At 41.1% G+C, this 22,131-nt stretch overlaps 3 long non-coding RNA genes across 5 annotated transcripts in view; 1 reads left to right on the plus strand and 2 right to left on the minus strand.

Moving 5' to 3' along the window:
* LOC135294837 (uncharacterized) overlaps positions 1 to 22,131 on the minus strand; it is a 50,872-nt gene that overhangs the window by 12,477 nt on the left and 16,264 nt on the right. For 2 of the 3 annotated variants that reach the window (XR_010356855.1, XR_010356857.1), the window contains exons 3-5: positions 15,807 to 15,942; positions 12,943 to 13,067; positions 11,759 to 11,851 (exon numbers count right to left, since the gene is read on the minus strand). This is a non-coding gene — a long non-coding RNA (uncharacterized LOC135294837). Of the gene's footprint in view, positions 1 to 11,758; positions 11,852 to 12,942; positions 13,068 to 15,321; positions 15,943 to 22,131 lie in introns of all 3 variants that reach the window. The other variant, XR_010356856.1, reaches the window with a different exon arrangement.
* On the minus strand, positions 2,421 to 5,020 carry LOC135295603 (uncharacterized). The gene is made up of 3 exons (XR_010357728.1): positions 4,945 to 5,020; positions 2,682 to 2,817; positions 2,421 to 2,585 (listed from the first exon to the last, which is right to left on the minus strand). It is a non-coding gene; the product is annotated as an uncharacterized LOC135295603 (long non-coding RNA).
* On the plus strand, positions 2,467 to 4,410 carry LOC135295602 (uncharacterized). Its single transcript, XR_010357727.1, has 3 exons — positions 2,467 to 2,673; positions 3,500 to 3,755; positions 3,865 to 4,410. It is a non-coding gene; the product is annotated as an uncharacterized LOC135295602 (long non-coding RNA).

Genomic DNA, 22,131 nt, shown 5'->3' on the forward strand with positions numbered 1-22,131 from the left:
AAGTCTAACAAACACTGAGATGGAATCTAAAATCCTGGTCATCCTTTATCACCTGTAGACCAGGATTACAAGTAAATTTTATTTTCCTGTAATAAAACATTCCTCTTTACAACAGGAACATCAAGCTGACATTTGAAATACACCATTGGACTGGAATTACCCCAAGAGTGAATGCTGCAAAGTGACTGCATCACTGCACACGGCTGACAGTAATTATTAATAAGACTGCTCTTCCTTTGATAGGCATGCATTACAGGTGGCTGAATAATGGAAACATTTGTGAACAATTGTTTGGTGGCAGAAAGAAAATTTCTGCCAAAATTTTAATGCTTAAACACAATGCAATTAATCAGCTCCAACGCCCAGCTCTAGCAAAAGCAGGATCGTTTTCATGACACCTGCTGAGCTCTGCAGGAGCACACAGCAGTGGTGTTTAGAAGGTCAAGAATGGATGAGCCAGAGGCAGCTGGACTCCCAAAACACCCTCCCTAAGCCATGTGAGTTAGTGGGGAATTAATTTCACTTGGATCTAATCCGAAGCATCTACTGCTAGAGCAATATGCAGAGAGGGGTGAATGGAGTCCTGACCTAACAGGAAACTCTGCAACCATATAAGTACCCTCCATAATGCTGGAATCCACAGTATATATACTGATAAAAAGAAGAGGGAGAAGTCTCTTTAGCTATTCCAGTAAATCTGAATCAGGGTTATGTCTGTAATACCAAAGAGATTCACAGACTAAATCAGGGAGGATCTCTAAATCCAGGAACTGAATAAAAATGTCAGCATAAAACAAACAGCAGTGACCACATCCCAAAATCAGAAATTCAGATTTTGGCTTGCCAAGGGAGGCAAAGGAATTATCCTTTTTTACAAAGGCTTTATGAGAAGGTCCCAGGAGGGCAGGAGAAAAAATCATGCTTCCTTAAAAGAAATGCTAAGGAAATAATACAATGGCAATATAACACACCAAACTTAAATATCCTCAACCAAACAGGGACATCCACATGTAGCCAATGCTGGGCTCAAAGAGCAATTCCTCAAATGCAAGTGTTTCTCCTATCAGTGCTCACACATTTCATTTAATCTCAGGCACCTGATGCTGTTCCTCATCCTAGGCACATTACACTGAGCCTGTCCTATGACCTGCCTGGGAGCTGCCCTTCCTGGCCTGACCTCACACCTACCTCAATGCCACAGGCTCACCAAAGCTCTTGGCCAGCCTATGACTCTCAGTGTTTGTCTAGCACGGGATGCAGCTCTGGCTGCTGATGTGCTGCCCCTGCTGCTCCCTGGCAGGAAGGGCACCAGCTGCCTCTACCTCCCTCCTTACCTTCTGTCCATGAAAAGCACCTGCCTGGGAGTTCCAGCATCTCCAGATGTGGTGATCAGGGCTCCCACTCGAATGCTCACTGAGGCCACCTCTGGGAAAGGGCAGTGGTTTTGGCATGTCCCTAAAGCTCTTCACTGTGACTTTTCTGCCATGACAGAGCCATGACTGCCTCTAGCCTGATCCATGGCAGCAAGACACCTGGAATGATTTCACCAAGCCATGCTATTTTCTCTCTCCACTCACAATCTCCTTCTTCCTTCTTTTCTTCCTGTTTTTAAGTTACACAATTTTCAGGTAGTCAAAGTTTTATAAAACATATGAGATCAAACTAAATAAATTGTTTTAAAACAGATTCATCTAAATGACTAAAATACTGAAAAGAATAATCACTTACAGCATTTCCTAAAATCAAAAAAATGTTTTTGTTGGAAGGCACCTTAAAATCATCTAGTTCCAACCCCGCTGCCATGGGCAGGGACACCTTCTACTAGACCAGGGTGCTCAAAGCAATTTCTACTGGCTGGCCTTTGCAGTATCCTTTAAAGAAATGCATACTTCAAATAAAGGATCATATGTTTTTGTAACATCATTTTTAGAAAATTAATGTCACCAGTTTTTAGTAAAAAAGCCTCCAAGCATTTCTACTTAGTGTTTTAAAGAGGGGAGAAACAAGTAAATGCAGTTGGCTGTCTGTAGGAACAAATAATCAAGGAGTCTGAATTGTAAACTGTCCAAAACCAGCATGCATCCTTCAGCCGGGCTTGTAATTGATGCCAGATATTTCAGAGAAGCAAATAGCAAATGTTTACCACTTTTCTCTCACATTAAGATTTTGGCATTTCAGATCTATATTGGCCTTATGATCTTAAAGAGTAACTGCTATCTGACATTGACTGATAGGTCAAGAGTGATTACAGGGTTTTGCAAGTCCACTTACATGAGAAAGAGGGAAAGATTACAAGCATGGAGTAACAGAAGTCCCTCCAGTTCAGCTGAGTGAAGTCCACACAGGGACCTGCCTATGGAGGATTTTAAAGTCATGTCATCATCTGGGGAGTGACTCCAGGGCTGGGCTCACTTCCACAGTTTCAGGTGGGAAACACCAGCTGTCCCCAGCATGTGTGAGCAGTTGGATTGAGGAAAACATTCATCACAAACAAACAACCTCAGCCAACTCTTCAAGTCCGACTTCAGCTCAGTGTCAATTAAGGGAGAGGAGCAGCTGGTGCCACCTTCAACATCAACACCTGCCTGAAAGGACATGGAGGCAGCAGCCAGCATGAAGCCTCTGGGAAGGAGTACAGGGCTGGAAGGGAGAATTTGAGGAGCATATTGGGAGGTTGGTACCTAAAACTGAAGTCACTGTAGATCCCACTGGATGGCACTGCCAGAAAAGTCTCGATCACGGACTGAATGAAGTCAGGGGTCAGCAAAAATGTTAAGTGCTGAAATCCCCAGGGCTTCAGGCCATCCTCTCACAGACCTACAGACAAAGGGGGAAAAAGCTGTTGCATCTCTTTGTTGTTGCTAAAGAGTGATGTAAATGTAGAAATACACAGGTAAGGCCACTGCCAGTGCCTGCTGTAGGACCCCTGAATGTTGCCATGCCAAATGCCAAATCTTTCATTAGAGCAAAATTTCCAGCTGCCTCACTTGAAAATTAATCGTTTCTTGTCACTAAGGCAAAGCTGTCACATGCCAAAGTAAAAAAAAAAAAGGCCAAATAAAATCTGCTGCCTCTCATTAGATCAAAGGTTGGCAGAAGAAATAAATCACCAAACAAAATTACTTTTATTCAGAAGAACAATTGGCTACAGAGTCATTTGTCTCTTTTAATAATACTACAGTTGTAAAATGATGATAATAGAAATCAAGTTACCCTAATGGTAATAAAATATTTGTAAACTAAATTTGTTCATTTTGACTATAAAAAAGACATTGAAATAATTCAACTGCGGAGAATAAATTTGAAATTGGTCTGTAATTACATAGATTTTCAGCATCTTCTTTATGAAAATAACTAACTGGTGATGACTCCCACATTTCTGGCACCTTAATCTGCAAAACAAAAGATTAGAAATATATACCCGATGCACAGAAAAGGGGCCTGCAGCAACATTTCAGAAGTGATGCATACATTTTTTCCCATTTCTCCTTCTTATTAGTAGCATGCCAAGTGTCATATCTCATTAACCAAGTGAGCCTGTATGCCAGAGAAACTTCACTGAGTCAAAAGAACGGATGGAGCACTATTAATGAAGTCACTGGATCTCAAAATCTTCTCTACCACCCTCAAGGAAAACACTGGGGGATTTTTGGCAATTTTGATACACAAGCATGCTGTCAAAATGCATATTGCTGTGACCTGAAGTGGCTTTTTTATCCTAAATGACCTGCCTCCACAGATTTGATGAATTCAAGGTAAGGATTGCAAGAAATTCAGCACTTTTCTCTAACCCCTCAGATTTCTTTGAATTCTGTTTTGATCTATTTTCTAATGATTTCCCTGAAACATTTCACATAAAACAAGTTCCAGGGCTGTCAGCTGTAAAACATGCCGGTGCCAAAGGAAAGAAGGCAGGGACTGGAAGAGCACCATCATATCCTCAGTGTATCCTAGGCTACATTCCAGGATCGCTTGTGCTGCTGTTGAAGATTTTGGTTGATTTCAGATTAGAGCCACGTGAGTTTCTTAATTACATCTGGACTTTAGGAAAGTCAATTTTTTTTAATCTCAGAGTAGTACGAGTGAATCTCACATCACAGTTTTAAATGTGCCTTCCACTCAGGTTGCATCTAAACTGTGCCAAAATCAATGTGACTGGTACTTCACCTCAGACCCACCACATAAGATAAACAAGACTGGATTTTGAAACTGGATGACCTGACTGATTGCACAGGATATTTTTTAGTTTTGAAATGTCTTTGGCTGCAGGGACTTGTTTGTCCTGTGTTAGAAACTTTCAGAGAAAACCTGGACCTCAGGGAAAATGGCAAGAAACCAAAAACTGAAGCCAATATATAAAGGCATGCCAAAATTCTTGCCAGCAAGGTTTTTATAGCTGCATTTAAAAACATTCCCCACTGTTTGTTTAGGTTTGTAGTTTGGGGGGGGGGGGGTTTAATTAAAAAGGCTGCAATCATCACTATGCAATGCTCCTGCCATTGAAGGAACCCATAACAGCAACTTCTGAGAACTTCAGAAGTCCACATCTGCAAGTCCACCATATTATTTTAAGGAAAACTGTAAAACTAAACTATCAGTAACTGTATCAGTTAAAACCATATCAGCAACCTGACTAACTAATGCTAACATTGAAGTAGCCAGCAAGGATGCTTAGCAAAAAAGAACAATTGTCCACAGGTGTTGGAATCCTTTAAACTTTCTGTGCTTAAAGGCACAGACCCACAAGAGAGCACTGCATTTGACCTGAGGCCATGGAACAGGCTTCCAAAATTAATTGATAGCACTGGGATTACGGGCGTGTAGTTGGTTAGAAGTGTGTAATATCACAGGGTGGAAAACTTAAAAGTTTGGGGTTTTAGAAAATATAAATAAATATGAAGCAAGATGGAGGTTTTAGGGTGGAGGCAGGTTGTTCTTCTTTACCTTTTTCTTCCTTCTTCTTCATGGGTTTGGGTGATGTTTTGTAGTTGGACAGAAAAGTCCGCATTGCAGGCTTCCAGGGATCAGTTATTGGGTTAAAAGGGAAAATATTCTAGGTGTCCTTTCTTAATTGGATAGTTTAGTCTTAAAAGACCTTTTAACAAGAGATAGTTGGCAATTTTTTCATTAGCCTTGCTAATGAAAGGCTGCAGAACTCATGGTTGTGAGAGTGTTTCATTGGTAAGAAATAATAAACACCTGAGTCTGAACATGAAATATCATCTCAAAAGCCTTCAATCCTGACCTCGAGAAACCGATACACAGGTTCCTTTCCTGCACCAGAATGAGGTTTCAAAAAGCAAGTATTTTATCTCCTCTGTTGTTATTTATGGAATTACAGGAGTTTTGCTTCAATACTGTTTTGATATGCATGTTTCTGGTAATTATATATATATATGTTTGTATATAAAGTTTATCACAGACTTCAAGGCTGAGTCACATGCTTTGAACACAAGGACGCTCCAGTATCCTAGGTCAGGTTTCCTGCATGGATCTTAACATAGCACACAGGGACCTCTTGTGCTGTAGCCAGAGACATCATTTCAGTACGATATGAATATACACAATACATACAATATAGGCAAGCAGAAATATAAATATACAATAACGAATATATACAATATAGGCAAACTGGAATCAGCTTTATCCAGTGAAGCTGGATGGAAATAGACACCAGTAAAGCCACAGTCTCAGCTGGGGTTGTGCACAGTTGGGCAACACTACCAGGTTTTGCTGCCAGCAGGGCTGGACCAGAAATTCTAGAGCTGGGTCATGGCTCTTCCTTTGGTGCTCTAAGTCTAAGGACACTTACCAGGCAGGAAGGGGTCTGCTTGAAAATTAAGAGGTCTGAGCTTTCCACTCAAACCCAAGTGGCACCACACACATGAAAAATTTCCTTCCACTGATGAACTCTCTGGAGAAAGCCCCCTGAGTGTTCTGTGGTCTGTTCTATACTCAGTGTCACATTGTACCTCCACCTCCCTCTTGTAAAGACCATCTGTGCCAACACAGTCCTCCCTTTCCCCTCTCTCTGGAGTGGACCATGCCATTCACACAGAGGCTGACTTGTGCAAGCCCAGCGGGGCTCATTAGCCTATGCTTTATTGCCATGCTTATGAGAACTAGATCCAGCCCTGGAAACTGCCTGCCCACTCTCCAAAGGCATGGAAGAGATTTCAGAAAACCTTGCCTGATTGGAGCTGCTCCAGGGACAGCTCACCTAAGTGTCTCTTGGCTAAGTGCTGAACTAGAACAAGAAATTATTTGGGAGCAAAGTGCAGTGGTATCACCTCTACCTTCCTTTGGAGGCAGCTCATACCCAGCCAGGTTTAATAAACCTGGATTCAGTTTCTGAAACCAGGCTTATTAACCAGACTTCTGGTTTCAGTCCTCTGCAATGCTTCAGAGCACTTTGGGAAATCTCTGCTGTGCCACAGTATGACACAAATAGAGCCAGCTGGGGTGCAGCTGTGGCCAGCTTAGATGTCTTTCATCCTAAGGGTAGACAGGCCCATTGAAGAAGCATTTAGATGCTGTGCTGGCACACAGCCCTGGAAAACACAGCTCTCTGCAGGTGCAAACACCCCGCCAACATCTGCCAGCTGTGGGAGGCAGGACAGAGTAACCAAGCATGGCATCTGATTCAGTTAAACATTATTTTGCCAATTACAACTTAGTGGTTGTGTACCTTCTTAAAATATCATCATGCAGCATCTGAAAGATATGCAAGTGTTGCTGGCTGTGGTTGGTTTGGGGCTATTTTTTTCTGCTGCAACTGAAGATAATCACAGTAATCTCTGGAGTGAAAATAGTGATATTTCAGCTCAATCAGTTCATACCCTAATTCACCTCAAAAATTAAATTCCTTATTTTACAAAAAAAAAAAAAATCCCATCCTTTGGAATAAAATCTAAGTGAATTTTCAAGACATGCACAAATGCACAATCCACCCAAGCAGTCAAACCCAAATCTAGTACACAATCAGTCTCTCAGAAGTACTAATGAAATTTCATACCCTGTGTTATTTCCATTTGCAAAACTTGCTATGCATTTCTGTCCTCAAATCTTCTAAGTGTCCCAAGTGTCAGGGAAAATTTGGTCCACAATATGCTAAACATCATTTTCAGTCTTTGAGAAAACAATGCATGATCCTGATACTCATCAAATGTACTAGGTGCCAGTGCAATTACTCAGCTCTGACCATTCACTGTGGCTTTAGGAACATGCTCAATTTTAGTCCAAATCATGACTTTGAAGAAGGAAAAATAAATGCTGTCACTAGTAGTAGGAGAAGAAACAATATATTATTGCACAAGTCCAATAGATCCTGATTTGGCCATGGGACTGGCTGAAGCGATGAAGCTCAGATGGATGAATGTGGGCTACAGCCCAGCACTCCTCAGCCTGCTGGCCCTCATGGTGCACACACTGCTGCCAGGGCCACCCTGGGCTGATGGAATGATCCCCATTCATTTCAGAGGCATTGGCTCAGTCACTACTGAGCTGATGGGGGAGGGCCACTGAATTAGAACATGCCAGAGAAGTGTCTGGCATACACCAAGAAATAAAATATCTGCAGTCCAGAACTAAATTATAGGCTAAGAGATTAATTTTGAAAAATGCCTTTTTAAATATGATACATATGTTCTTTTATATATATGTATATATCAGGCACAGGACACTGCTACAAACACATCTGAAGCTGGCTGGCACTATCTTAGGATGAAGGACAACTAAAATCTGTGGTTTGTTTTCCTCTTCAAAGAGAAAGAGGGCCTTATGTTTCATGTTCATCACTTTGCCTCTTTTCAGTCCTTTAAAACAGCACGCATATAAGAGGAAACTGAATGAAGTGCTTCACACAGCCTTGTTTTCAGCTACAACTTAAATTATTTTTGTACTTGATTGGACTAATTTGCTGTTTATTTAACTTTGCAAATGTTTTGGAAGACCTCTTGTAACATCGACTCTTTTTCTCTGCTGGGCTGCTGCTTTCAGTGCCTCAGGCAGTTTCCCTCTGTACAATCACAAAAAGTGATGTGATCTTCTGGAATTTATGGCCATTGAGTTTGTCAAAAGAGAACTGCAGGACAGACTTCTCAGCCTGCAAAATCTCTCTCCATCAGCCCAGCACTATCAATGCCCAGTGGGGCTTGCTCCAAGCAGCTCACACACAGTGCCCAGAGAGCCACTGAAAGGAGTGGAAGCTTTCATTGCTTCCCTAACAGTGGGCTTAATCACCGAAGGGCAGCTCCTCCTGAGCAGTCTGCCAAATATGAACATGGGCTCAGAGATTTTTGATTTTTCGCTCTCTGTAGGCTGGACTCTGAGACTTATCACATCCCTGCCTGTGCTGCTCAAAGACTGTTGCTTTAAATTGCACTTTTGGTAACCATGGTGAAATGCATGGTCCTATTTCCTATGAATAAAGACTTTCCCAAATATCTTCTAATGTGACTGCCCATGAGCAAAAACTTATTCTTTTACATCCTTTCCTCCCTGCTCTCAGCTCTGATGAATAGAAAAGATGCATCAAAATTTTTCCACCTTGAAAAAATGTCCAATATTACTCACAGGGTCAAGAGGTATAAAACTGAAGTCAGTGCAAGGAGGTCAGCTCACACAAAGCATTCACATATTCCTGGCTAAAATTGCTGTGTTTTTTCTCTGAATGTGGTCACTCTCAGGAGTTTAGATTTGTCTGAACATCTTAGTGTTCATTATAAGTCTCAAAATTTAGGATTTGCTCTTGCAATTTCTTCACAGTTCAAGAAGTCAGTATCACCACCAATTTCTTACAGACACTCAGTGATTCACTTTCAATTCTCTCTCATTTGCCCAATTAGCATTCTTTTAATTAAACACAGAAAGTGCCTTTACTTTCCTCAGAAAAACACATTCCTGCTTAACCCTTGACTTATATATGTACCTCTGCAGGCTGTTTCAATGAGATTAGAGTTTGCACACGGTTTTTGTTCTTGGTTTGTAGACATTATTCTGAGGAAATCTTGCAGTATAACATCAGACTCGCTGTCTGGCATTTGTACTGGAATTTTGCCTAGCGTAGTTTGACTGCTGAGATAATTAATAGTCTTTAGTAACCATGATTCCCTGCCTGCGAACTTCAAAGACAGCAGCAGTTTAATATTCTTCCTTTGACTTTAAATAGCAGACAGTTATTACAGCATTACATGATTTGGAAGTGAGGGACTGCCCAGGAACTACTAATTGAAGTTGGCTAGGGGGCTCCACCAAATCTACCTTGAGTCAAGATATGTATGGGGAAAATATGATTTTTCTAATTCTCTCTCCATTTCCACCTGAACTCTGTCAAATTCAAATTATTGTATTATCCAGCTTATATTTCAACACATTACTGTGTGCCTGTCCCAGAACCACCCCGTGCTTAGAGACTTCCAGCTGTGGGCTCTGTCTTCCACCAGGCATACACAGCTCTGTTCTCACCTCCTGCTCAGCCTGAGGCAACATCAGGATTTGTGCCTGTGTGTAAGCACAAAAGCTGTGTATTTCAAGTCCCTTCACAGGTCTTCAAACACCCTGACAAATATCTCCACATATTTCCTTTCTGTTCTCCCGCCTCTTCATTTCTATGTCACATCTTTAACAACCACAAACCAGATGTGTAATAAATTGAGACACAGCAATTACAGCACCTCTCTGTGGCTTTGGAGGTATGGGGTTGAGGTGGGTATGAGTCTTTGCTCTGCTCTTGGGCAAAAACTTGCTGCTTCTTCTAGAGGAAGCACTTGGCTTTCTCCTCCTCCAAGGACAGCTGTCAAGCCAGACATCTGTGTTGCACAGGTTGTGCATGATGGACAAGACTGTGAAGTTCCCAGAGGTTTCTGTGGGTCCAGCTCTGTGTTTACCATGTTACAATTGCAGGCCAGAGTCTGGAGCCTCCCAAGATTCTTGGGAAATACTTTGTAGTCCACAATTTCAGTGCTTGCTGCACCACTAGTTATAAAAGCCTGGTGCAGCTTGGGACCACCATGGCACCAGGGAGATGTTGAAGGGTCTTCTATGGGCAAGAAGACTGCATATATGTAAATAAATACTAATGAATACAAAAAGGACTAAAATATTACATGACTTTCCCCAAAACCAAATACATAATTTTACCCTTTCTGTCAAGACGCCTGATGTGACTTCGGAATGGAAGCAAAAGCCTTTCTCATTTTGTAGACCAAATTGTCCATGTTTAAAAACCTCAGAATTAAATCCCTTATTTTCTACTACATCCCATTGCTGCTCCTTGGCTGCAGGCTGTACCATCTCCACATATTCATTGTCTCAAAATCTACGCTTGGTTTTTGGTGAACACCACGGACAGGAACATAAACACTGACATGCTTCATCTGGAGATGGAAAGATTAAAAAACTTGCTAAAAAAGATGTGCATGGTGTTCATAAGAGAAAGGTTTAGAAACCTAGATGACTAGACTACAGCCCAATCCATTGAGTTCATCTTCCTCTTAGCTGAGTTAACAGAAGCTCTGTAAGCACAGCTGTGCCTGTGTGGAGACACTCTCCCATAAGCTTCCCTGTACCCCTGCAAAAAGGAGGTGTTTCTTACAGCAGAAACTCCAGACAAAATGCTGCCTGATTTACAGAAGTGCATGCTCTGTTCAGATGTCTGTGATATCTGAAATGAGTTAAGATTACCAGCTCTTCTTGCCCATTATTAGACTTGAACAAAATACATTTGATTTTTCACCAGGACTCATGAAGCCATGATATTGCACGAGAGAGATTTCATGGCAGTGCTTCTTCCAAGGCTGAGCACAACATTGCAGTAGCCGGACTAACCCACATTGCAGCCATCGCCTCAGTCAGAGCCAGGACATAGATATGGCCACAGGAATGCCACGCCATCCCTTGGCTCCCTGAGAGGCAGGGCAACAGTGCTGCTTTGCCTTTGCTGACCTCTGAGCAACACAACCTGGGCTTCCTTTGTTCTACATTTCTGAGAATTTCTAGACTAAGGAAAAGTCCCTTTTTAAAAAAGAAACCACTGAACAAAAAACTCACAACGACAAAACAAACTAACAAAAAACCCAAATAAAATAGAGTAGGTGGCTAAGGAGGTATATGGTTCATTACCAGGCATGTAGTTACCTAGCAGTGCAAACTGCATCAAACTCTCTACATGCACATCTGATGAAACCTTTAGATGGCCAAAAAAAGCCAAGAAGCCTTTTGCAAGAAACCATCAAGGTGAGTAAAGGAGTCTTAACATAAAATCACATCTATACAAATACATTAGATTCTGATTGCCATTTTATTCAGCAAAGACTATTGCACTCATACAGCTGCCCCATACCTATTCTTCTGATCTGTGTACAATTATAACTCAAACATGAAAATTTACCTGAAGCTTACAGTTAGCTAGTCACCAGTTCATAAAGTTTTTCATCCAGCTAAAGAATAACACTACTACCCAGGTGACCAGGAAAAAAAACACAACAGTGTTTGATTTACAGCCTATCCAACGTCTGCAGTCTTTTTTAACCAATAATTCCCAGCACAATTATAAATAATTAAGGCACAAATACCACAATTTATGAAGCATTTTGAAGAAGAAGGGAAAAGAAAAAAAAAAAAAAGAACCAGCTTACATTCATTAAAAACAGTCTGGACACATTTAGATTTAAAAAGTAAACATGCATGTTGGAATCCAAGCTGCAGAATTTCCTTTTCTTACAGTTTTCATAAGACTCAGCACACAAGTTTTGCTTACCATTTAACTTGCTCCACACAAGCTTCTTCGTCTGGAAATCTGTTGCTACTTATGTTGCCAGTGCATTTGAGGTAATCCAGAAGTTGCTTTTCTCTGAGATGTTTAATAATAAAAATAAATACAACATTATTACTTCATCTATTTACAGTGAAACCCAAAGGAAATATTGCAAATTTTTCATTTATTGAAGAAAAAATAAAATTAAAATAAGCACATTATGCTCTTGGAAATAAATTTCCAGCTCCTTTTTATTTTTCCTGATGTATTTATTCATCAAAGACTTATCAAGGGGCTTTGGGATGAGTTATAGGACTTTTTTGTTTCATACTTTTAAAAGTCAATTTTCTTTGTGTTTGCAATTGATTTAAGGCAGCCTTTAGGATTGTTGAAGCAGAATTTTAAATCTCTGGAGAAATCAGGCCACTTAAATAATCTAAATAGCACTAATATGTTTCCTTAGTCTTAGCTGCTTTACTAACATTCATAACAATTCAAATATAATGTGCAAAACGTGTGTAAATATATTCTCAATCTTTATGGCAGTAGATGTTACCTGTAAGTCAGACAACAAAGGCTGCTAGACTAGATCATGAAAAGAGCAGACATGGTCATGGTCAGACATTTCGGTTCAAGAAACCAAACAGCAAGACCCAAGAAAAAAAAGGGTTTCCTCCTAAAGTCCAAGTCAGAGTTTGGCTGAGCACTCAGATCCTTTGTGTTCAGTGGTTCACAGCTAACATTGGGAACAGCCTCACTGTCTGCACCAAGGCCTTTGGAAACCCCACTGAGGTTTCCAAAGGGATCACATTGTCTTGCAGAGGCGCCCTGCGCTCGCTGCTGCCAGTGCGTAAGGGGTTAAAAGGGGCAGTACTGAACTGAGCCCCCTCTCCAGCTCACTGACTGTCCCCTCGGCTTCAAGTGAACAAAAGGGAGATCTCTGAATAGGAGCTGAAGATTTCATTTCAAAAGGTATTAGAGATGTGATACAGAGGCACTATCTGATACCATTTCAGGTGAAAGTACTATGACAGTGTGGTAAAATTATTACAGTTTCAGTGCATGTGTCCTTTTTTTCCCTCGCAGAAGAATCAAGATACCTTAAGCTCTTTAAGAAAAGAGACAGTAAAAGGTAAATGACAAAAGCTTGAGCAAAGGGTCAGTGGCAGGTCTCTGGGACTGATTACCTCTTTGAAATCCAGGCAGCAGGGGATGCAAGGTGTCAAAGGCTGCAAAATCACTTCTGCTGAGCATCTAATCACCAATGGGTCTGATCAGTGAAGAACATGGGGTGAGGAACCAGGAGAGATCACTAAGAAGGAAATACAATGAATTATGCTGCTTTATACTGAACGGGAAAAAGAAGGGAAAAAAAAAACAACCCACCAAAAATGCAGCCTACAGAAACTGTTGGCAAAGGAGACAGGCAAAACAAAGGATTAATAACACCTAGGCATGAGGGTAAATAAATAAAAAGTGGAACAAATAAGATCTAAACATTTTTGCCAAGTCTGTGGGAGCTCATTTACTTTAAAGAACAATTTATCACAGAAGCTCTTTACCCTGATGCCACAGAGTCACTGGGGTAGGTAGGAGTGGATAGGCTAGGGGTCACCATGTGACCCCAAAAAAGAAGAAAATGGCACAGAAAATGTCAATTACAAAATATGGAAATGTCTTTTCAAGAAGTGAGGAGGACAAATGGGAGACACCTCCCCAAATCCCAGGCTGTGTGACCTCCCAGGGCAGGCATGGTTTCCCAGGGAGAGGAGCCCTGCCTCTCTGGGAGTGATTCTCCAGAGGTGAAGTACTTCACTGACCAAGAGCAAAACCCACCACCCCTGCCAGCCCCTTGGCATCTACCCAAAGCACACTGGGAGAATAGAAGTTGTACTTGTGCTTCAACAACCTCAATGCAATTCCCAGCCCTCTTCCTACCTTAGCTCCACATTTTTACCTGTTCAAGTGATCACATTGCTCTAATCACTGGTAGTGTGGAGGAAAGCTTTCCTACATTACCACCTGCACAATGCTACCCAACAAGCATCTCTAGCTAACAGATGTGAGGGTGCAGACCATTAAATAGCATCATTAGTTCCACCAGGCCCTGTGTGCTCCTGCATTTCCAGGACAGAGGTGGCAGATGGACTGGTATAATGCCATCACAGGGAGAAGACAGCAAGATGTTGGAGGCTCTCCAGAGACGTGGCTACATCCTTGTCATGGAGTTCAGGATGACCACTCACCAGGATGGACAGGGCTCATGAGAAGAGAGGCTACAGGTCCCTACCCTGCCCTAGGTCAGGCTACAGCCCCTCACACTTTGCTTTTCTTCATGAAGAATGCAGTAATATGTTTAAAACATATATTAAAATAACTTCTTTCCAGTAGATTGGCGTAGCTGTGGTCAGGGGGAACTTACAAAAGCAATATATGCACATGTACGTGAGGACATGCACTCCTGAAGGGACTGAGAATTATACTTCCAGAATTAAAATGGAAAATGCAGTTCTGTTTAGTGATAGTTACAGGTTTAGCTATACCTTTCTAGATAAACCTGGGTGACAGCAAAGCATCACTTATATTGTTAAAAGCTGTATTTATCATGACCTCTGGTGAGTTCAGAAAGAAATTCCCATAAAACAGGGTGAATATTTACCTCTGGATTACTCTTACCATGCCAGGTTTCAGGGAATGTACTGATCTGTAAAGGTATCTAGTAGCTAACTGGATGTTTTTCAACAAAGTATTCAGGCAGTACTGTTGTTTTTTCCCAGTTAAAAGCTACACATTTGCTTCACAGTGTTTTCACTACTTGTATGACCACTAAAACAATATAGTCAGGATAATGAGGTTTCAGGTGGCTTTGAAATGTTATTTAAATGCTGATTTCAGAAGTACTGTTCATAACCTCTGTTAGATCTGCCAAGCAAGCAAAATTTCCAAGAGATTTATATCAGCATAAATCTGTGGAGCTTTGTTGAAGCATTGCATTCAGAGCGAAATTTTGCCACTCACCTGACTAGACACTTTTTAGCTAGGTCAGTGGTTTGTGAGTAACCTGCAGCACCATAAATGGATAGGCACAGAAAAGCATCTCAGTTAAATATGAACCCTGAATGCCTTTAAAGTTCTTTTTCTCTTATTTTCCAACACTGTTCTTTTACTTTGGAAGAAATTTTCCAAACCCAGCTTGGTTTTAACCCAGCTCAAAAGTACTTTTGCAAATGGAGTTTGCTGTTCAGGAAGCCTGCTCCTCCATGACAGCAAGATGGATGGATCTTTGCCTCTGCTTTTCTAAAAAGCCAAGCTGTGTAGCTTGGTGTGTGGCTGGGCTCCTGAATGACATCATGTAAGTCATGTCATCTTTTTTCACTTCAGATTCCCACCCACTTGGAAATAGATAGATAAAACACTTTTAAATTCTCTAAGAAAATCCTTGAAACACATCTTATTTTTCTAAGAAGAAACAAAGACCTGTGCATTTGCAATGTGGCCAGAGCAAGGATTGGTAAAGCAGGTGACACCCTGGCTCTGACACTGCCTTCCTCTATGGTTCAACTCACCTTCTCTGCCTTCATTTCCTGTATCTGGTATAGGTGGTATTTATTCTGATGCACGTTCTCTAGAATACTGTGCTAAATCTTACTGTCTGCCATGTAAGAAAGACTCTGAATAACTGAACAATAGATAGTTGAGAATCCAAGGGACCTCTGGAGCTCATCTGGTCCGACCTCTGTCCCACTCAGTTTGGGCCATCTACGGCAGTTTCTCAGGACCACGTTCAGGTAGGGTCTGAATATCCCCAAGGAAGGAGACTCCACCACCTCTCTGGGCAACCTATGCCAAGGCTTGGTCACACTCACAGGAAAAATGTGGTTTTTGATGCTCAGAGGGAACCTGATGCGTTTCCAGTTGTGCCAATCACCTCCTGTCCTGCAAGTGGGCACCACAAAGATCTTCTGTCCTTTTAGCTCCCTCCCTTCAGGTATTTGTACACATTGATAAGTTCCCCCTTGAAGCTTCCCTTCTATGAGCTGAACAGTCCCACCTCTCTCAGTCTTTCTTCATAGGGAAGATGCTCCAGCAGCTTACTCATTTTTGCAGCTCTTGGTTGGCCTTGTTCCCATAGCTCCATCTCTCTCTTGTGCTGGGGGACCCAGAACTGGATGAACATCTATGAATAGCTGAATAAAAAAAGATATAATAATTTTAAAAAAATAACTTCACTTATGGTTAGAGACTTCAGGAGTCTACTGGTTAGTTTACCAAGGAGAAAGTTGACCACAATTTTTAGGCATCAAGACATGGAACGCATGTCTTAACGTAAGTTAAGTAATTGTCAGCTCATCAGAGAAGAGTGAAACAAGGCCAAATGACCCAATTTAAAAGGGAACAGAAGAGAAATGAAGTGCAGTGCAATTAGTTGTTTAACAATAGCAGCAATTAGCTGCTGGAAAATTTACCAAGTATTCTGGCTGATTCTCTGTATCTGGTGATTAAATCAAGATCAGATTTTTGTCTCCTTTGAAGTCTTGTCCCAGTTCATATAAAAATTCCTCTTGCCTGTGTGATGCAATAAGTTAGACAAACAATTATCACAACAGTCCCTTCTGGCTCTATCATCTACTGTTTTATATGAGAAGACATTTGCTCTTCTGATGATTAGGCAATTAAAATTGCAAAACAACAGAAAATTCCTAAAATTCATCAGGGCTGAATGCCTTGAGTTAGTCTTTGCCTCAGTCTCAGAACAAAATTCTGAACACAAAACACCACTGGACTTGCCTCTAAAAAAAGCCAGAAACAAGACAGAGTAGAATTTAGTAGTTAAAAATGCCAGTTTGGCTACCCAGCCTATCTCAGCTGTGTGCTAATCAGCAGTAGCACCTGTGTGCCAGACACAGGCTGATAAAATCTCCATGCTGCTGATCATGATCAAGTGTGGCAGCCAGATTTGTTTATAAAAAACTGAAGCATCTTTAAAGGAAAGCTGTTAAGGGGTTCTTTGTCCTAGCAAAACTGCTCAGAGTGAAAAAGCCTGCATTTACCCTGGAGATGAGTCCTGTAAAAAACAGTCCTTGAACTTAGCTAGGAGCTGGAATGCATTGACTGGCGTAGGTCAGGTTGCTGCAGCAATTATGTGTTTGGATTCTGGAGCCAGTCTACCAGATGTACGAAGGAAGAGCAACTTTTCTGAAATAGCCTTGATAATAGGTTTCTGAGGGAGACAGCTCCGGGAGACAGCACTTTGGACGCAAAGTGCTCTGATGCCATTTATGAAGGTGCACCACAAAAAGACAGGAAGGCATTAGAAGAGAAAACATAACATATGTTAATCATCTGCAATTCAATCACTTTTCTGTATAGCTAGGAAATGAATAATTTTGCGTAACGCTAAGCACAAGACTGTGACTCTTTGTAGATAGTCCTTGAACTGAAACAATAAAGAAAGCAGCATGCTGCTTGTCATTCTATTGCAGCCCTCATGAGACCAAAAATAAGCTTTAGGAAAGTTCATGTCTAATTTTCAGACTTGGCTGCTCTAAAGACATCAAGGAGCCTGAAGAATTTCCCTTTGGATGAGTCATCCTTATTAATTTCATGTTATTTCTCAGACCAGACCTGAAATCCAGCCCAGATCCAGAACCATAGCGCTGTGGGAAGGTTTGGATGGCACATAACTGGGCATGGAGTCCTGCTCATCAAGAACATGCCACCTCCTAAGCAGACACCCAAATGAGAAGTTCTAGAGAGGACATGGATTTATTTGGCAGGCATGTAGTGTAATGTCCTCATAGCTATGGGCAAGCCCATGGACAAAGCCAGCATTTTTCCCACTAGAGGATAATAGAAGGGAGTGGGGGCTGAGCATCTACTCCTGCTTGCACCCCACTTCTGTTTATGCTTGCAGCTGATACAGATATGCTCCACTGGCTGCTCAGGCATCATGGCTGCTGGAGGACTCAAAAGCTAGTCAGAAGGATACCATATAAACCCATGAACAGATTTTTATCTTTTTTATTTGGTGCATATCACACACACTGTGGATGGAGGCAGTGGTGCAAACAGCCACTGCCAAGGATAGCTCTCCCTCCTTCAGCCAAGGCTGCAGCTACATCCCTTTCATGACGGGCAACATTTTAGCTCATTTGCTACAGCTGAATAACTTAAAAAATGATGTAACAGAGTGAGAAATTTAAATTTAAGCTCTGTGTGTTTATAAGCCGAGCAAACAGCAGTATTATTTATTGTGTTCCCAAACCCCTGGTAATCAGCACACATACAGCTGTATCTAAGTCCTTTCTCCTCACACACACACCATCAACTTTTCTGTCTCCTGCTCTTGGCATCACTTGTTATGCCTGATCCATTATATCTGCTGGAAATTTTTGAAAGGGAAAGCTCAAAAAAGACTAGAATTAAAAAAAAAAAAATCACTAATATACTTTCCTCAGTTCATAGAGGAAAGCCAAGCAATGAGGGAAAATCACACACACATCCTAAAAATTGTCAACAGAAGAAGCTCTTAGTTTGGCAGAGGGAGTCTGCATATAAATGCAGGATTTCTGAGACCAGCCCAGTGTCTTTAAGACAAACACCCCTGAGTTGAAGTCCAGGTTGGATGGGACTTTAAGCAACATGGTCTAGAGAAAGGTGTCCCTGCCCAGGGCAGGGGAGGGGAACCACGTGGTCTTTAAGGTCCCTTTCCCAAACCATTCTATGCTTCTATGAAGAACATCCCATGCTGAGGTTATCTATGTCAACAATTACAACATTCAGAAAGCACAGAAAATGCAAAACAGAAATACACACACATAGGATACACAAATAGATTAATGATAATTATGTAAAGCCTGATGTCTGGGAAAGACAATTGGCCTGAAGTCTCACTTGCAGCATTATTTTTGTGAGGACCAGAGGTCAAATTCATAAGCTTCAAAGGGCATTCAGATGAACTGAGTTAAATTTCAGGGGGATTTGAATGCAAAATTCTTTTCATATAAAACCTAAAATCCTTCCCCCTCTGATTTTCCTTTTCTCCTCTAATAAGTTTTGCCTGTGAATGCTAATAGTGCAGAGAGAACACCTAAAATAATCTGAGGTGCACACACTCCTAGTAGATACAGATAACTGAGGGTACCAGTATTTTGCAGAAAGCCTGTGACACACTAGGGAATAGTCATGTTAAACCAAGACCTCTCCATTTCTGTGTGGAGTCTTGGCTAACATCCAGTTCAGACAGAGTAGCTGAAAGTCATTTCTCTCTGATGTTCTTTAAAGCCTAAATGCAATGAAATACTGGTGTGAGTCCATTTCCCAATGAGAAAAAGTGTCAAAAAGCCACCATCAGAGCTGGATCTAATTGGCACTCCCAGTAGGGAAGCGAGGAAGGAAACAGTGAGATACAATGCCCTGCCTCCTGTGGTACTTGTTACAAAACTTTCTGCAGCAGTTGTTCCAACTTTTCGGGCACTGAGTTTCATTTTTTTTCCCACCCACATCAAACCCCCCATGCTCTATTATAGTTAACCAGATACCTCGCTGACATGTTCTGCCTCTTTATCCCTCCTGGCTTTTGCTGCCAGTGCATAGTTGTCACTGCATGAAAAGTCACACCCTGGATCCATATTCTTGACTGATTAAATGCAACTTAAAATGCTTGACCCCATGCCAGGCCCATGACCATTCTGGACTCAAAAGTGCCATGGTTGCATTTAAATGTATTTATCCTTTTTGCTATCAACAGAATATGACTAAATTGAGTTCAGAGTTATGGGGTCAAACATCATCAATTCTGCAGCTGAAGCCTTACCTCCCCACAACTTGCTCCCAGGTCACTCCCTATTATAGTGGAACAATCTCAGAATCAAACCCTAAGCTCTGGAAGATTGGCTGGACAATCTGACCATAAAATCAGATTATTTGAGCTAACCAGGCTTGCTCAAGAGCTTTGTGTGAATTTCTGTCACACATAACACTGAAGATTTCATGGCAAAGTAGGCACAGGTAAGTTTTGCTGGGTAGTCCTGCAGTCAAGTTGCCAGCCTAGCAAACCTGGTTTAGGGGGAGTGCCACACCAGGCTTCCTATGCGAGAACAGGCAGGTCCCATTGATTGCAAGGAGGTAAGCATCTCACTTTTCTCCCTTTCCTTGAAGCTTTCACTTTGCCTGGAATTTAATTACCTGGAAATTTAATTACCACTTTGCCTGGAAATTTAAATTACCCCACTCCAAGCACTTCAGAGGGCAAATCTGTCTCAAAAAGATACCAGACTGATGAGAGCTGATGATTAGGTACCACCAGCAGCTAGAAAAGCATTGCCTTATTTTCAGTGGTTATCTGCAGCTCTCCATGAACGTACGCTAAAACAAGTGGTGCTTATTTTCCTTCAAGAAATAGCTTATTTTACAGCATCCAGTATTAGGTGGGTTTTGGAGCCTTCCCAGTAGTAAAAGAAGAAAAAATCACAACAGACTCATTTTCCTCACTAATTCTCCTCCTAAGGCATTCATCTGCTCTGCACAGTTGAGTTTATTTCCTCATTCCCCTTTTTTCTTCACACTCTTTCTCTGTCCTCTTCGCTTGTTTCCATTCCCTCACCTCCTCTATATTTTTCTCCTCCTTTTCACCTTCTGCTCTATAATTTGTGATAGTCTGCAGGGAAACTAAGTAAAAGCAGCAAATTTTATGTTTCAACCTGAGCACAAGAAGATTGGTCACTCTCATCTCCTCTGAAAATGAGTTTGAAAATTTTGGTCTTGCTGCCCTGCATATGAAAAGAAGCGTAAAAGGGAAATGGATTAAGAACTGGCAAAGAGCACATAATAGACCAACAGGTTGCTTCTGGGCTCTGGCACTGACTTTCCCACCATCCACAGTTTGGAGAGGACAAGACAGATGGCACAGACAGAATTTCTGCAGCACTGTTTGACCAAACAAAACCCCCAGGCTTTCTACACTGTCAGACTTAGCTCTTTCAACAATTCTCTCAATGAAAAAAGAGACTTGAACAAAAACGTCCTGGCAGTTTTGTCCAGAAAGAAGCCTGAGTGTCCATTTTAGACAGTACTTGTTGTTAAAGGAAATGTCAAACCTCCCATATGAGAGGGAAAACAGCAGCAAGTCTCTTTACTGACAAGTACCAGTCCAAAGCAGGAAGGTGCCTGGACAGGGAAAATACTACAAATAGTTCCTGGACAACCCATTAACAGAAATGCGTCTCAAATCCTTCTCAGATAGCTTCAAGTAAACAGATTTGTAGAAAGAACTATTGGTACAGATAATGAACAAACTAAAAAAAATGTCAAATGCAGGTTTTCTGTGAATTCAGCTCTATTACTAACCTATATAGTAGCATTAATGCTCTATACCATACATTAAATTCTGCACAAAAAGAGGGAAATAATATAGGCTGCTATCAGATTCCTTTGATTCCTCCTTGGTTTCTGTAGTATGCTATTAATTAATACATAATTAATGTCCTTTATTTGTGAGGTAAAGAGATGTTAATTTTGCTTTCCTGGTTCTGTGTCATTACTGCAGACAGGACTGTTTTGTATGGAAGCAATGGCTGGTGATGTGTAATACAGCAGCTGGTTCCAAAAATTTGATTTCTCTGTTTACATCCCTGGCTTTAAAGTCCCATAGCAACTGAAGAAAAAATAATAAAGATTCCCAACTAAATTACCATATTGAAAACTTCCATATAATCCTATTTATGCAGAAGGGTTTTTCTTACAGCATTCGGCAAAGTTCCTTCCCAGCTGCTAATATTTTAATAAAATACCTTTATTATTATGGAGTGCACTGGGAATTAGACCTGGAACTTCTCTAACTGCAGCTTAGCTGAGAGAAAGAAATACACCACTAAAACCCTTGCATCTCAGGTCTTTTTACTATTTCTTTCCCTTTCAAAATGTTTGACTAATTTCAAACTTTGTACCTGCTTCGATCACCCATTTTACTGATTATATTTTCTTTACCCCTGCTAGAGAGGAGGCTGGAGCTTTACAATTCTCATTGACAACTCTTCCATCAAGAATGCTTTAAGAGATGAGCACTTTGTCAGCAAAGAAGGAAACCATTGTGTTACACAGAGAAGGCTGCCTCAAAAATAAATAAATAAATAAAAGAACTCACCTAATATTTTATCCAGCATCTTCTGAGTCTCATCAGAGGAAATTAAAAACAAAATTGGCTTCTTGAGAGGATAGATCAGACAACTTAAAGAACAGCTGCAATTTGTGTTTCTGAGAAATGAAAATTGAAATGCAGACTAAAGTGGATATAGGGTGATTTATTAACCTACTTTCTCCATTCTTTCTGAGTGTCAGTACATTCAGCAGATTATCAATAGCACTGTCTTTAATGT

This window comes from Passer domesticus, chromosome 2 (genome assembly GCF_036417665.1).
Source record: "Passer domesticus isolate bPasDom1 chromosome 2, bPasDom1.hap1, whole genome shotgun sequence".
In the NCBI taxonomy this organism is placed as follows: domain Eukaryota; kingdom Metazoa; phylum Chordata; class Aves; order Passeriformes; family Passeridae; genus Passer; species Passer domesticus.